Source organism: Dama dama, chromosome 30 (genome assembly GCF_033118175.1).
Source record: "Dama dama isolate Ldn47 chromosome 30, ASM3311817v1, whole genome shotgun sequence".
NCBI lineage: Eukaryota > Metazoa > Chordata > Mammalia > Artiodactyla > Cervidae > Dama > Dama dama.
In genome coordinates, this window is record NC_083710.1 from 342,680 (window position 1) to 359,203 (window position 16,524).

Consider the following 16,524-nt stretch of genomic DNA (forward strand, 5'->3'; position numbering starts at 1 on the left):
TCCATGTGCCACAGTGATCCTGGGACTCCTATCCATTTTCAAGAGGAGTCAGGAATCGTCTCCTTTGGAAGCATTGATCTCTGTGGACCTCAAGAGTTTTCAAAGGATGTGAGGCCTCCGGTCGCCATGAGGCGGAGAACGAGGTCTTTATCTGTGGTCTCCACAGGGGATTCAGACATCCCTTTATCTTGGGAGATCCAAGAGGAGCCTGCATTCAATTGACTGCAGGGATATCCGGCATTACTTCGAGTCAGAGCCTCTCGGTGTCCATTCCACTTGAGGCCACAAACACAGGGTCCCTCTCACATACCTGTAGCTGAGAGAAGCCTCCTCTTGAGGTGCTTTTGGAAAGTTGGTATTTCTCTTGAGTCGAAGCCAGGGACTAAGCTATCATCTCGAATTGATTTGGGGTCCACAGAGCCCTTTCGTGTTGCCCCAGTGACCTCAGGATCCCTCTAGACTAGAGACAGTGATCTTGGGTTTTCTCTGGAGTGCCATTAAGGAAATCAAGGCTCCTTTCACGTTTGATGTGGAACACGGAATTGCTCTGCACGCAGTGCAGGGGAATCGGGCCTCATCTCGCGGCGAGGGGGAAGTCTCTTGGTTTTTCTCGAGTTGCGGCCGGAACCTGGGGTATATTCTCGAGTTACGACGGGGAGGGCCCTTCCAGACACGTGTTTGTTCAGCGACGTCAGGACTCCTGCCTAGGTGCGAGGGACACCTCGGGATTCTCCTCGAGTCTTGGCATGGCAATTGGGACGCGTCTCCACGTGAGGCGGGAGACCCAGTGTCCCTTTCCACGTGCCACAGGGATCCCGGGACTCCTATCCATTTTCAAGAGGAGTCAGGCATCGTCTCCTTTGGAAGCATTGACCTCCGCGGACCTTTCGAGTTTTCAAAGGATGTGAGGCCTCTGGTCGCGATGAGGCGGAGAACTCGGTCTTTCTCTGTGGTCTCCACAGGGGATTCAGACATCCCTTCTTCTAGGGAGTTGCAAGACGAGCCTGCATTCAATTCACTGCAGGGATATCCGGCCTTACTTCGAGTCAGAGCATCTCGGTGTCCATTCCACTTGATGCCACAAACTCAGGGTCCCTCTCACAAACCTGTAGCTGAGAGAAGCCTCCTCTTGAGGTGCTTTTGGAAAGTTGGTATTTCTCTTGAGTCGAAGCCAGGGACTAAGCTATCATCTCGAATTGATTTGGTGTCCACAGAGCCCTTTCGTGTTGCCCCAGTGACCTCAGGATCCCTCTAGACTAGAGACAGTGATCTTGGGTTTTCTCTGGAGTGCCATTAAGGAAATCAAGGCTCCTTTCACGTTTGATGTGGAACACGGAATTGCTCTGCAGGCAGTGCAGGGGAATCGGGCCTCATCTCGCGGCGAGGGGGAAGTCTCTTGGTTTTTCTCGAGTTGCGGCCGGAACCTGGGGTATATTCTCGAGTTACGACGGGGAGGGCCCTTCCAGACACGTGTTTGTTCAGCGACGTCAGGACTCCTGCCTAGGTGCGAGGGACACCTCGGGATTCTCCTCGAGTCTTGGCATGGCAATTGGGACGCGTCTCCACGTGAGGCGGGAGACCCAGGGTCCCTTTCAACGTGCCACAGGGATCCCGGGACTCCTATCCATTTTCAAGAGGAGTCAGGAATCGTCTCCTTTGGAAGCATTGACCTCCGTGGACCTTTCGAGTTTTCAAAGGATGTGAGGCCTCTGGTCGCGATGAGGCGGAGAACTCGGTCTTTCTCTGTGGTCTCCATAGGGGATTCAGACATCCCTTCTTCTAGGCAGTTGCAAGACGAGCCTGCATTCAATTCACTGCAGGGACATCCGGCCTTACTTCGAGTCAGAGCATCTCGGTGTCCATTCCACTTGAGGCCACAAACTCAGGGTCACTCTCACATACCTGTAGCTGAGAGAAGCCTCCTCTTGAGGTGCTTGTGGAAAGTGGGTATTCCTCTTGAGTCGAAGCCAGGGACTAAGCTCTCATCTCGAGTTGATTTGGGGTCCACGGAGCCCTTTCGTGTTGCTCCAGGGACCTCAGGATCCCTCTAGACTTGGGACAGTGATCTTGGGTTTACTCTGGAGTGCCATCAAGGAAATCAAGGCTCCTTTCACGTTTGATGTGGAACACGGAATTGTTCTGCACGCAGTGCAGGGGATTCGGGCTTCATCCAGCGGCGAGGGGGAAGTCTCATGGTTTTTCTCGAGTTGCGGCCGGAACCTGGGGTATATTCTTGAGTTACGACGGGGAGGGCCCTTGCAGACACGTGTTTGTTCAGCGACGTCAGGACTCCTGCCTAGGTGCGAGGGACACCTCGGGATTCTCCTAGAGTCTTGGCATGGCAATTGGGACGCGTCTCCACGTGAGGCGGGAAACCCAGGGTCCCTTTCCAAGTGCCACAGGGATCCTGGGACTCCTATCCATTTTCAAGAGGAGTCAGGCATCGTCTCCTTTGGAAGCATTGATCTCCGCGGACCTCTCGAATTTTCAAAGGATGTGAGGCCTCCGGTCGCGATGAGGCGGAGGACTAGGTCTTTCTCTGTGGTCTCCACAGCGGATTTAGACATCCCTTCCTCTTGCGAGATGCAAGACGAGCCTGCATTCATTTCAGTGCTTGGATATCCGGCCTTACTTCGAGTCAGAGCATCTCGGTGTCCATTCCACTTGAGGCGACAAACTCAGGTTCCCTCTCACATACCTGTAGCTGAGAGAAGCCTCCTCTTGAGGTGCTTGTGGAAAGTTGGTATTCCTCTTGAGTCGAAGCCAGGGACTAAGCTGTCATCTCTAGATGATTTGGGATCCATGGAGCCCTTTCGTGTTGCTCCAGTGACCGCAGGATCCCTCTAGACTAGAGACAGTGACTTTGGGTTTTCACTGGAGTGCCATCAAGGAAATCAAGGCTCCTTTCACGTTTGATGTGGAACACGGAATTGCTCTGCACGCAGTGCGGGGGAATCGGGCTTCATCTCGCGGCGAGGGGGAAGTCTCATGGTTTTTCTCGAGTTGCGGCCAGAACCTGGGGTATATTCTCGAGTTATGACGGGGAGGGCCCTTTGAGACACGTGTTTTTTCAGCGACGTCAGGACTCCTGCCTAGTTGCGAGGGACACCTCGAGATTCTCCTCGAGTTTTGGCTTGGCAATGGGACGCATCTCCACGTGAGGCGGGAGACCCAGGGTCCCTTTCCACGTGCCACAGGGATCCTCGGACTCCTATCCATTTTCAAGAGGAGTCAGGCATCGTCTCCTTTGGAAGCATTGATCTCCGCGGACCTCTCGAGTTTTCAAAGGATGTGAGGCCTCCGGTCGCGATGAGTCGGAGGACTAGGTCTTTCTCTGTGCTCTCAACAGGGGATTCAGACATCCCTTCGTCTTGGGAGATGCAAGACGAGCCTGCATTCAATTCAATGCAGGGATATCCGGTCTAACTTCGAGTCAGAGAATCTCGGTGTCCATTGCACTTGAGGCCACAAACTCAGGGTCCCTCTCACATACCTGTAGCTGAGAGAAGGCTCCTCTTGAGGTGCTGGTGGAAACTTGGTATTCCTCTTGAGTCGAAACCAGGGACTAAGCTCTCATCTCGAGTTTATTTGGGGTCCACGGAGCCCTTTCCTGTTGCTCCAGTGACCTCAGGATCCCTCTAGACTTGAGACAGTGATCTTGGGTTTTCTCTGGAGTGCCATCAAGGAAATCAAGGCTCCTTTCACGTTTGATGTGGAACACGGAATTGCTCTGCACGCAGTGCAAGGGAATTGGGCCTCATCCTGCGTCGAGGGGGAAGTCTCATGGTTTTTCTCGAGTTGCGGCTGTAACCTGGGGTATATTCTCGAGTTACGACGGGGAGGGCCCTTCCAGACACGTGTTTGTTCAGCGACCTCAGGACTCCTGCCTAGGTGCGAGGGACACCTCGGGATTCTCCTCGAGTCTTGGCATGGCAATTGGGACGCGTCTCCATGTGAGGCGGGAGACCCAGGGTCCCTGTCCACGTGCCACATGTATCCTGGGACTCCTATCCATTTTCAAGAGGAGTCAGGCATCGTCTCCTTTGGAGGCATTGATCTCCGCGGACCTCTCGAGTTTTCAAAGGATGTGAGGCCTCCGCTCGCGATGAGGCGGAGAACTCGGTCTTTCTCTGTCATCTCCACAGGGGATTCAGACATCCTTTTGTCTTAGGAGATGCAAGACGAGCCTGCATTCAATTCACTGCAGGGATATCTGGCCTTATTTCGAGTCAGAGCATCTCGGTGTCCATTCCACTTGAGGCCACACACTCAGGGTCCCTCTCACATACCTGTAGCTGAGAGAAGCCTCCTCTTCAGGTGCTTGTGGAAAGTGGGTATTCCTCTTGAGTCGAAGCCAGGGACTAAGCTCTCATCTCGAGTTGATTTGTGGTCCACGGAGCCCTTTCGTGTTGCTCCAGTGACCTCAGGATCCCTCTAGACTTGAGACAGTGAACTTGGGTTTACTCTGGAGTGCCATCAAGGAAATCAAGGCTCCTTTCACGTTTGATGTGGAACACGGAATTGTTCTGCACGCAGTGCAGGGGAATCGGGCCTCATCCAGCGGCGAGGGGGTCGTCTCATGGTTTTTCTCGAGTTGCGGCCGGAACCTGGGGTATATTCTCGAGTTACGACGGGAGGGCCCTTCCAGACACGTGTTTGTTCAGCGACGTCAGGACTCCTGCCTAGGTGCGAGGGACACCTCGGGATTCTCCTCGAGTCTTGGCATGGCAATTGGGACGCGTCTCCACGTGAGGCGGGAGACCCAGGGTCCCTTTCCACGTGCCACAGCAATCCTGGGACTCCTATCCATTTTCAAGAGGAGTCAGGCATCGTCTCCTTTAGAAGCATTGATCTCCGCGGACCTCTTGAGTTTTCAAAGGATGTGAGGCTTCCGCTCGGGATGAGGCGGAGAATTAGGTCTTTCTCTGTGTTCTGCACAGGGGATTCAGACATCCCTTCGTCTTGGGAGATGCAAGATGAGCCTGCATTCAATTCACTGCAGGGATATCCGGCCTTACTTCGAGTCAGAGCGTCTCGGTGTCCATTCCACTTGAGGCCACAAACTCAGGGGCCCTCTCACATACCTGTAGCTGAGAGAAGCCTCCTCTTGAGGGGCTTGTGGAAAGTTCGTATTCCTCTTGAGTTGAAGCCAGGGACGAAGCTCTCATTTCGAGTTGATTTGGGGTCCACGGAGCCCTTTCGTGTTGCTCCAGTGACCTCAGGATCCCTCTAGACTTGAGACAGTGATATTGGGTTTTCTCTGGAGTGCCATCAAGGAAATCAAGGCTCCTTTCACGTTTGATGTGGAACACGGAATTGCTCTGCACGCATTGCAGGGGAATATGGCCTCATGTAGCGGCGAGGGGGAAGTCTCATGGTTTTTCTCGAGTTGCGGCCGGAACCTGGGGTATATTCTCGAGTTACGACGGGGAGGGCGCTTCCAGACACAGGTTTGTTCAGCAACGTCAGGACTCCTGCCTAGGTGCGAGGGACACCTCGGGATTCTCCTCGAGTCTTGGCATGGCAATTGGGACGCGTCTCCACGTGAGGCGGGAGACCCAGGGTCCCTTTCCACGTGACACAGGGATCCTGGGACTCCTATCCATTTTCAAGAGGAGTCAGGCATCGTCTCCTTTGGAAGCATTGATCTCCGTGGACCTCTCGAGGTTTCAAAGGATGTGAGGCCTCCGGTCGCGATGAGGCGGAGAACTAGGTCTTTCTCTGTGGTCTCCACAGGGGATTCAGACATCCTTTCGTCTTGGGAGATGCAAGACGAGCCTGCATTCAATTCACTGCAGGGATATCCGGCCTTACTTCGAGTCAGAGCATCTCGGTGTCCATTCCACTTGAGGCCACAAACTCAGGGGCCCTCTCACATACCTGTAGCTGAGAGAAGCCTCCTCTTGATGTGCTTGTGGAAAGTTGGTATTCCTCTTGAGTCGAAGCCAGGGACTAAGCTCTCATCTCGGTTTATTTTGGGTCCACGGAGCCCTTTCGTGTTGCTCCAGTGACCTTAGGATCCCTCTAGACTTGAGACAGTGATCTTGGGTTTTCTCTGGAGTGCCATCAAGGAAATCAAGGCTCCTTTCACGTTTGATGTGGAACGCGGAATTGCTCTGCACGCATTGCAGGGGAATATGGCCTCATGTAGCGGCGAGGGGGAAGTCTCATGGTTTTTCTCGAGTTGCGGCCGGAACCTGGGGTATATTCTCGAGTTACGACGGGGAGGGCCCTTCCAGACACAGGATTGTTCAGCAACGTCAGGACTCCTGCCTAGGTGCGAGGGACACCTCGGGATTCTCCTCGAGTCTTGGCATGGCAATTGGGACGCGTCTCCACGTGAGGCGGGAGACCCAGGGTCCCTTTCCACGTGACACAGGGATCCTGGGACTCCTATCCATTTTCAAGAGGAGTCAGGCATCGTCTCCTTTGGAAGCCTTGATCTCCGTGGACCTCTCGAGGTTTCAAAGGATGTGAGGCCTCCGGTCGCGATGAGGCGGAGAACTAGGTCTTTCTCTGTGGTCTCCACAGGGGATTCAGACATCCTTTCGTCTTGGGAGATGCAAGACGAGCCTGCATTCAATTCACTGCAGGGATATCCGGCCTTACTTCGAGTCAGAGCATCTCGGTGTCCATTCCACTTGAGGCCACAAACTCAGGGGCCCTCTCACATACCTGTAGCTGAGAGAAGCCTCCTCTTGATGTGCTTGTGGAAAGTTGGTATTCCTCTTGAGTCGAAGTCAGGGACTAAGCTCTCATCTCGAGTTGATTTTGGGTCCACGGAGCCCTTTCGTGTTGCTCCAGTGACCTTAGGATCCCTCTAGACTTGAGACAGTGATCTTGGGTTTTCTCTGGAGTGCCATCAAGGAAATCAAGGCTCCTTTCACGTTTGATGTGGAACACGGAATTGCTCTGCATGCAGTGCAGGGGAATCGGGCCTCAACACTCGGCAAGGGGGAAATCTCATGGTTTTTCTCGAGTTGCGGCCGGAACCTGGGGTATATTCTCGAGTTACGACGGGGAGGGCACTTCCAGACACGTGTTTGTTCAGCGACGTCAAGACTCCTGCCTAGGAGCGAGGGACACCTCGGGATTCTCCTCGAGTCTTGGCATGGCAATTGGGTCGCGTCTCCACGTGAGGCGGGAGACCCAGTGTCCCTTTCAACGTGCCACAGTTATCCTGGGACTCCTATCCATTTTCAAGAGGAGTCAGGCATCGTCTCCTTTGGAAGCATTGATCTCCGCGGAAGTCTTTAGTTTTCAAAGGATGTGAGGCCTCCGGTCGCGATGAGGCAGAGAACTACGTCTTTCTCTGTGGTCTCCACAGGGGATTAAGACATCCCTTCGTCTTGGGAGATGCAAGACGAGCCTGCATTCAATTCACTGCAGGGATATGCGGCCTTACTTCGAGTCAGAGCATCTCGGTGTCCATTCCACTTGAGGCCACAAACTCAGGGTCCTTCTCACATACCTGTAGCTGAGAGAAGCCTCCTCTTGAGGTGCTTGTGGAAAGTTGGTAATCGTCTTGAGTCGAAGCCAGGGACTAAGCTCTCATCTCGAGTTGATTTGGGGTCCACGGAGCCCTTTCGTGTTTCTACAGTTACCTCAGGATACCTCTAGACTAGAGACAGTGATCTTGGGTTTTCTGTGGAGTGCCATCAAGGAAATCAAGGCTCCTTTCATTTTTGATGTGGAATATGGAATTGCTCTGCACGCATTGCAGGGGAATCGGGCCTCATCTCACGGCGAGGGGGAAGTCTCATGGTTTTTCTCGAGTTGCGGCCGGAATCTGGGGTATATTCTCGAGTTACGACGGGGAGGGCCCTTCCAGACACGTGTTTGTTCAGCGACGTCAGGACTCCTGCCTAGGTGCGAGATACACCTCGGAATTCTCCTCGAGTCTTGGCATGGCAATTGGGAGGCATCTCCATGTGAGGCGGGAGACCCAGTGTCCCTTTCCACGTGCCACAGTGATCCTGGGCCTCCTATGCATTTTCAAGAGGAATCAGGCATCGTCTCCTTTGGAAGCATTGATCTCTGCAGACCTCTCGAGTTTTCAAAGGATGTGAGGCCTCCGGTCACGATGAGGCGGAGGACTAGGTCTTTCTCTGTGTTCTGCACAGGGGATTCAGACATCCCTTCGTCTTGGGAGATGCAAGACGAGCCTGCATTCAATTCACTGCAGGGATATTCGGACTTACTTCGAGTCAGAGCATCTCGGTGTCCATTCCACTTGAGGCCACAAACTCAGGGTCCCTCTCACATACCTGTAGCTGAGAGAAGCCTCCTCTTGAGGTGCTGGTGGAAACTTGGTATTCCTCTTGAGTCTAAGCCAGGGACTAAGCTCTCATCTCGAGTTTATTTGGGGTCCACGGAGCCCTTCCGTGTTGCTCCAGTGACCTCAGGATCCCTCTAGACTTGAGACAGTGATCTTGGGTTTTCTCTGGAGTGCCATCAAGGAAATCAAGGCTCCTTTCACGTTTGATGTGGAACACGGAATTGCTCTGCATGCAGTGCAGGGGAATCGGGCCTCAACACTCGGCAAGGGGGAAATCTCATGGTTTTTCTCGAGTTGCGGCCGGAACCTGGGGTATATTCTCGAGTTACGACGGGGAGGGCCCTTCCAGACACGTGTTTGTTCAGCGACGTCAGGACTCCTGCCTAGGTGCGAGGGACACCTCGGGATTCTCCTCGAGTCTTGGCATGGCAATTGGGACGCGTCTCCACGTGAGGCGGGAGACCCAGTGTCCCTTTCCAAGTGCCACAGGGATCCTGGGACTCCTATCCATTTTCAAGAGGAGTCAGGCATCGTCTCCTTTGGAAGCATTGATCTCCGCGGACCTCTCGAGTTTTCAAAGGATATTAGGCCTCCGTTCGCTATGATGCGGAGAATTAGATCTTTCTCTGTGGTCTCCACAGGGGATTCAGATATCCCTTCGTCTTGGGAGATGCAAGACGAGCCTGCATTCAATTCACTGCAGGGATATCCGGCCTTACTTCGAGTCAGAGCATCTCGGTGTCCATTCCACTTGAGGCCACAAACTCAGGGTCCCTCTCACATACCTGTAGCTGAGAAAAGCCTCCTCTTGAGGTGCTTGTGGAAAGTTGATATTCCTCTTGAGTCAAAGGCAGGGAATAAGCTCTCATCTCGAGTTGATTTGGGGTCCACGGAGCCCTTTCGTGTTGCTCCAGTGACCTCAGGATCCCTCTAGACTTGAGACAGTGATCTTGGGTTTTCTCAGGAGTGCCATCAAGGAAATCAAGGCTCCTTTCACGTTTGATGTGGAACTCGGAATTGCTCTGCACGCAGTGCAGGGGAATCGGGCCTCATCTCGCCGCGAGTGGGAAGTCTCATGGTTTTTCTCGAGTTGCAGCCGGAATCTGGGGTATATTCTCGAGTTACGACGGGGAGGGCCCTTCCAGACACGTGTTTGTTCAGCGACGTCAGGACTCCTGTCTAGGTGCGAGGGACACCTCGGGATTCTCCTCGAGTCTTGGCATGGCAATTTGGACGCGTCTCCACATGAGGCGGGAGACCCAGTGTCCCTTTCCACGTGCCACAGGGATCCTGGGACTCCTTTCCATTTTCAAGAGGAGTCAGGCATCGTCTCCTTTGGAAGCATTGATCTCCACATACCTCTCGAATTTTCAAAGGATGTGAGGCCTCCGCTCGCGATGAGGCGGAGAATTAGGTCTTTCTCTGTGGTTTCCACAGGGGATTCAGACATCCCTTCGTCTTGGGAGATGCAAGACGAGCCTGCATTCAATTCACTGCAGGGATATCCGGCCTTACTTCGAGTCAGAGCATCTCGGTGTCCATTCCACTTGAGGCCACAAACTCAGGGTCCCTCTCACATACCTGTAGCTGAGAGAAGCCTCCTCTTGAGGTGTTTGTGGAAGGTTGGTATTCCTCTTGATTCGAAGCCAGGGACTAAGCTCTCATCTCGAGTTGATTTGGGGTCGACGGAGCCCTTTCGTGTTGCTCCAGTGACCTCAGGATCCCTCTAGACTAGAGACAGTGATCTTGGGTTTTCTCTGGAGTGCCATCAAGGAAATCAAGGCTCCTTTCACTTTTGATGTGGAATACGGTATTGCTCTGCACGCAGGGCAGGGGAATCGGGCCTCGTCTCGCGGCGAGGGGGAAGTCTCATGGTTTTTCTCGAGTTGCGGCCGGAACCTGGGGTATATTCTCGAGTTACAACGGGGAGAGCCCTTCCAGACACCTGTTTGTTCAGCGACGACAGGACTCCTGCCTAGGTGCGAGGGACATCTCGGGATTCTCCTCGAGTCTTGGCATGGCAATTGGGACGCGTCTCCACGTGAGGCGGGAGACCCAGGGTCCGTTTCCACGTGCCACAGGGATCCTGGGAATCCTATCCATTTCAAGAGGAGTCAGGCATCGTCTCCTTTGGAAGCATTGATCTCCGCGGACCTCTCGAGTTTTCAAAGGATGTGAGGCCTCCGCTTGCGATGAGGCGGAGAATTAGGTCTTTCTCTGTGGTCTCCACAGGGGATTCAGACATCCCTTCGTCTTGGGAGATGCAAGACGAGCCTGCATTCAATTCACTGCAGGGATATCCGGCCTTACTTCGAGTCAGAGCATCTCGGTGTCCATTGCACTTGAGGCCACAAACTCAGGGTCCCTCTCACCTACCTGTAGCTGAGAGAAGCTTCCTCTTGAGGTGCTTGTGGAAAGTTGGTATTCTCTTGAGTCTAAGCCAGGGACTAAGCTCTCATCTCGAGTTGATTTGGGGTCCATGGAGCACTTTCGTGTTGCTCCAGTGACCTCAGGATCCCTCTAGACTTGAGACAGTGATCTTGGGTTTTCTCTGGAGTGCCATCAAGGAAATTAAGTCTCCTTTCACGTTTGATGTGAAACACGGAATTGCTCTGCACGAAGTGCAGGAGAATTGGGCCTCATCCAGCGGCGAGGGGGACGTCTCATGGTTTTTCTCGAGTTGCGGCCGGAACCTGGGGTATATTCTCGAGTTACGACGGGGAGGGCCCTTCCAGACATGTGCTTGTTCAGCGACGTCAGGACTCCTGCCTAGGTGCGAGGGACACCTCGGGATTCTCCTCGAGTCTTGGCATGGCAATTGGGACGCGTCTCCACGTGAGGCGGGAGACCCAGGGTCCCTTTCCACGTGCCACAGCAATCCTGGGACTCCTATCCATTTTCAAGAGGAGTCAGGCATCGTCTCCTTTGGGAGCATGGATCTCCGCTGACCTCTCGAATTTTCAAAGGATGTGAGGCCTCCGGTCGCGATGAGGCGGAAAATTAGGTCTTTCTCTGTGGTCTCCACAGGGGATTCAGACATCCCTTCGTCTTGGGAGATGCAAGACGAGCCTGCATTCAATTCACTGCAGGGATATCCGGCCTTACTTCGAGTCAGAGCATCTCGGTGTCCATTCCACTTGAGACCACAAACTCAGGGGCCCTCTCACATACCTGTAGCTGAGAGAAGCCTCCTCTTGAGGTGCTTGTGGAAAGTTGATATTCCTCTTGAGTCAAAGGCAGGGACTAAGCTCTCATCTCGAGTTGATTTGGGGTCCACGAAGCCCTTTCGTGTTGCTCCAGTGACCTCAGGATCCCTCTAGACTTGAGACAGTGATCTTGGGTTTTCTCTGGAGTGTCATCAAGGAAATCAAGGTTCCTTTCACGTTTGATGTGGAACACGGAATTGCTCTGCACGCAGTGCAGGGGAATCGGGCCTCATCTCGCGGCGATGGGGAAGTCTCATGCTTTTTCTCGAGTTGCAGCCGAAACCTGGGGTATATTCTCGAGTAACGACCGGGAGGGCCCTTCCAGACACGTGTTTGTTCAGCGACGTCAGGACTCCTGCCTAGGTGCGAGGGACACCTCGGGATTCTCCTCGAGTCTTGGCATGGCAATTTGGACGCGTATCCACGTGAGGCGGAAGACCCAGGGTCCCTTTCCACGTGCCACAGTGATCCTGGGACTCCTATGCATTTTCAAGAGGAGTCGGGCATCGTCTCCTTTGGAAGCATTGATCTCTGCAGACCTCTCGAGTTTTCAAATGATGTGAGGCCTCTGGTCGCGATGAGGGGGAGAACTCGGTCTTTTTCTGTGGTCTCCACAGGGGATTCAGACATCCCTTCGTCTTGGGAGATGCAAGACGAGCCTGCATTCAATTCACTGCAGGGATATCCGGCCTTACTTCAAGTCAGAGCATCTCGGTGTCCATTGCACTTGAGGCCACAAACTCAGGGTCCCTCAAATATACCTGTAGCTGAGAGAAGCCTCCTCTTGAGGTGCTTGTAGAAAGTTGGTATTCCTCTTGAGTCGAAGCCAGGGACTAAGCTCTCATCTCGAGTTGATTTGGGGTCCACGGAGCCCTTTCCTGTTGGTCCAGTGACCTCAGGATCCCTCTAGACTTGAGACAGTGATCTTGGGTTTTCTCTGGAGTGCCATCAAGGAAATCAAGGCTCCTTTCACGTTTGATGTGGAACACGGAATTGCTCTGCACGCAGTGCAGGGGAATCGGGCCTCATCTCGCGGCGAGGGGGAAGTCTCATGGTTTTTCTCGAGTTGCGGCACGAACTTGGGGTATATTCTCGAGTTACGTCGGGGAGGGCCCTTCCAGACACGTGTTTGTTCAGCGACGTCAGGACTCCTGCCTAGGTGCGAGGGACACCTCGGGATTCTCCTCGAGTCTTGGCATGGCAATTTGGACGCGTCTCCACGCGAGGCGGGAGACCCAGGGTCCCTTTCCACGTGCCACAGTTATCCTGGGACTCCTATCCATTTTCAAGAGGAGTCAGGCATCGTCTGCTTTGGAAGCATTGATCTCCGCGGACCTCTCGAGTTTTCAAAGGATGTGAGGCCTCCGTTCATGATGAGGCGGAGAACTCGGTCTTTCTCTGTGGTCTCCACAGGGGATTCAGACATCCCTTCGTCTTGGGAGATGCAAGACGAGCCTGCATTCAATTCACTGCAGGGATATCCGGCCTTACTTCGAGTCAGAGCATCTCGGTGTCCATTGCACTTGAGGCCACAAACTCAGGGTCCCTCTCACATACCTGTAGCTGAGAGAAGCCTCCTCTTGAGGTGCTTGTGGAAAGTTGATATTCCTCTTGAGTCAAAGGCAGGGACTAAGCTCTCATCTCGAGTTGATTTGGGGTCCACGGAGCCCTTTCGTGTTGCTCCAGTGACCTCAGGATCCCTCTAGACTAGAGACAGTGATCTTGGGCTTTCTCAGGAGTGCCATCAAGGAAATCAAGGCTCCTTTCACGTTTGATGTGGAACACGGAATTGCTCTGCACGCAGTGCAGGGGAATCGGGCCTCATCTCGCCGCGAGGGGGAAGTCTCATGGTTTTTCTCGAGTTGCGGCCCGAACTTGGGGTATATTCTCGAGTTACGTAGGGGAGGGCCCTTCCAGACACGTGTTTGTTCAGCGACGTCAGGACTCCTGCCTAGGTGCGAGGGACACCTCGGGATTCTCCTCGAGTCTTGGCATGGCAATTGGGACCCGTATCCACGTGAGGCGGGAGACCCAGGGTCCCTTTCCACGTGCCACAGGGATCCTGGGACTCCTATCCATTTTCAAGAGGAGTCAGGCATCGTCTCCTTTGGAAGCATTGATCTCCGCGGACCTCTCGAGTTTTCAAAGGATGTGAGGCCTCCGCTCGCGATGAGGCGGAGAATTAGGTCTTTCTCTGTGGTCTCCACAGGGGATTCAGACAACCCTTCGTCTTGGGAGATGCAAGACGAGCCTGCATTCAATTCACTGCAGGGATATCCGGCCTTACTTCGAGTCAGAGCATCTCGGTGTCCATTCCACTTGAGGCCACAAACTCAGGGTCCCTCTCAGATACCTATAGCTGAGAGTAGCCTCCTCTTGAGGTTCTTGTGGAAAGTTTATATTCCTGAGTGGAAGCCAGGGACTAAGCTCTCATCTCGAGTTGATTTGGGGTTCACGGAGCCCTTTCATGTTGCTACAGTGACCTCAGGATCCCTCTAGACTAGAGACAGTGATCTTGGGTTTTCTAAGGAGTGCCATCAAGGCAATCAAGGCTCCTTTCACTTTTGATGTGGAATACGGAATTTCTCTGCACGCAGGGTAGGGGAATCAGGCTTCATCTCGAGGCGAGGGGGAAGTCTCATGGTTTTTCTCGAGTTGCGGCCGGAACCTGGGGTATATTCTGGAGTTACAACAGGGAGGGCCCTTCCAGACACGTGTTTGTTCAGCGACGTCAGGACTCCTGCCTAGGTGCGAGGGACACCTCGGGATTCTCCTCGAGTCTTGGCATGGCAATTGGGACGCCTCTCCACGTGAGGCGGGAGACCCAGGGTCCCTTTCCACGTGCCACAGGGATCCTGGGACTCCTATCCATTTTCAAGAGGAGTCAGGCATCGTCTCCTTTGGAAGCATTGATCTCCGCGGACCTCTCGAGTTTTCAAAGGATGTGAGGCCTCCGGTCATGATGAGGTGGAGAACTCGGTCTTTCTCTGTGGTCTCCACAGGGGATTCAGACATCCCTTCGTCTTGGGAGATGCAAGACGAGCCTGCATTCAATTCACTGCAGGGATATCCGGCCTTACTTCGAGTCAGAGCATCTCGGTGTCCATTGCACTTGAGGCCACAAACTCAGGGTCCCTCTCACATACCTGTAGCTGAGAGAAGCCTCCTCTTGAGGTGCTTGTGGAAAGTTGATATTCCTCTTGAGTCAAACGCAGGGACTAAGCTCTCATCTCGAGTTGATTTGGGGTCCACGGAGCCCTTTCGTGTTGCTCCAGTGACCTCACGATCCCTCTAGACTTGAGACAGTGATCTTGGGTTTTCTCGGGAGTGCCATCAAGGAAATCAAGGCTCCTTTCACGTTTGATGTGGAACACGGAAATGCTCTGCACGCAGTGCAGGGGAATCGGGCCTCATCTCGCCGCGAGGGGGAAGTCTCATGGTTTTTCTCGGGTTGCGGCCGGAACCTGGGGTATATTCTCGAGTTACGACGTGGAGGGCCCTTCCAGACACGTGTTTGTTCAGCGACGTCAGGACTCCTGCCTAGGTGCGAGGGAAACCTCGGGATTCTCCGCGAGTCTTGGCATGGCAATTTGGACGCGTATTCACGTGAGGCGGGAGACCCAGTGTCCCTTTCCACGTGCCACAGGGATCCTGGGACTCCTATCCATTTTCAAGAGGAGTCAGGCACCGTCTCCTTTGGAAGCATTGATCTCCGAATACCTCTCGAATTTTCAAAGGATGTGAGGCCTCCGGTCGCGATGAGTCGGAGGACTAGGTCTTTCTCTTTCGCCTCCACAGCGGATTCAGACAACCCTTCGTCTTGGGAGATGCAAGACGAGCCTGCATTCAATTCACTGCAGGGATATCTGGCCTTACTTCGAGTCAGAGCATCTCGGTGTCCATTCCACTTGAGGCCACAAACTCAGGGTCCCTCTCACATACCTGTAGCTGAGAGAAGCCACCTCTTGACGTGCTTGTGGAAAGTTGGCATTCCTCTTGAGTCGAAGCCAGGGACTAAGCTCTCATCTCGAGTTGATTTGGGGTCCACGGAGCCCTTTCGTGTTGCTATAGTGACCTCAGGATCCCTCTAGACTTGAGACAGTGATCTTGGGTTTTCTCTGGAGTGCCATCAAGGAAATTAAGTCTCCTTTCACGTTTGAGGTGGAACACGGAATTGCTCTGCACGCAGTCCAGGGGAATCGGGCCAAATGTAGCGGCGAGGGGGAAGTCTCATGGTTTTTCTCGAGTTGCGGACGGAACCTGGGGTATATTCTCGAGTTACGACGGGGAGGGCCCTTCCAGACACGTGTTTGTTCAGCGACGTCAGGACTCCTGCCTAGGAGCGAGGGACAACTCGGCATTCTCCTCGAGTCTTGGCATGGCAATTGGGAGGCGTCTACACGTGAGGCAGGAGACCCAGGGTCCCTTTCCACGTGCCACAGTGATCCTGGGACTCCTATCCATTTTCAAGAGGAGTCAGGCATCGTCTCCTTTGGAAGCATTGATCTCCGCGGACCTCTCGAGTTTTCAAAGGATGTGAGGCCTCCGCTCGCGATGAGGCGGAGAACTCGGTCTTTCTCTGTCATCTCCACATGGGATTCAGACATCCCTTCATCGTGGGAGATGCAAGACGAGCCTGCATTCAATTCACTACAGGGATATCTGGCCTTACTTCGAGTCAGAGCATCTCGGTGTCCATTCCACGTGAGGCAACAAACTCAGGGGCCCTCTCACATACCTGTAGCTGAGAGAAGCCTCCTCTTGAGGTGCTTGTGGAAAGTTGGTATTCCTTTTGAGTCGAAGCCAGGGACTAAGCTCTCATCTCCAGTTGATTTGTGGTTCACGGAGCCCTTTCGTGTTGCTCCAGTGACTTCAGGATCCCTCTAGACTTGAGACAGTGAACTTGGGTTTTCTCTGGAATGCCATCAAGTAAATCAAGGCTCCTTTCACTTTTGATGTGGAAAATGGAATTGCTCTGCACGCAGGGCAGGGGAATCGGGCCTCATCTCGCGGCGAGGGGGAATTCTCATGGTTTTTCTC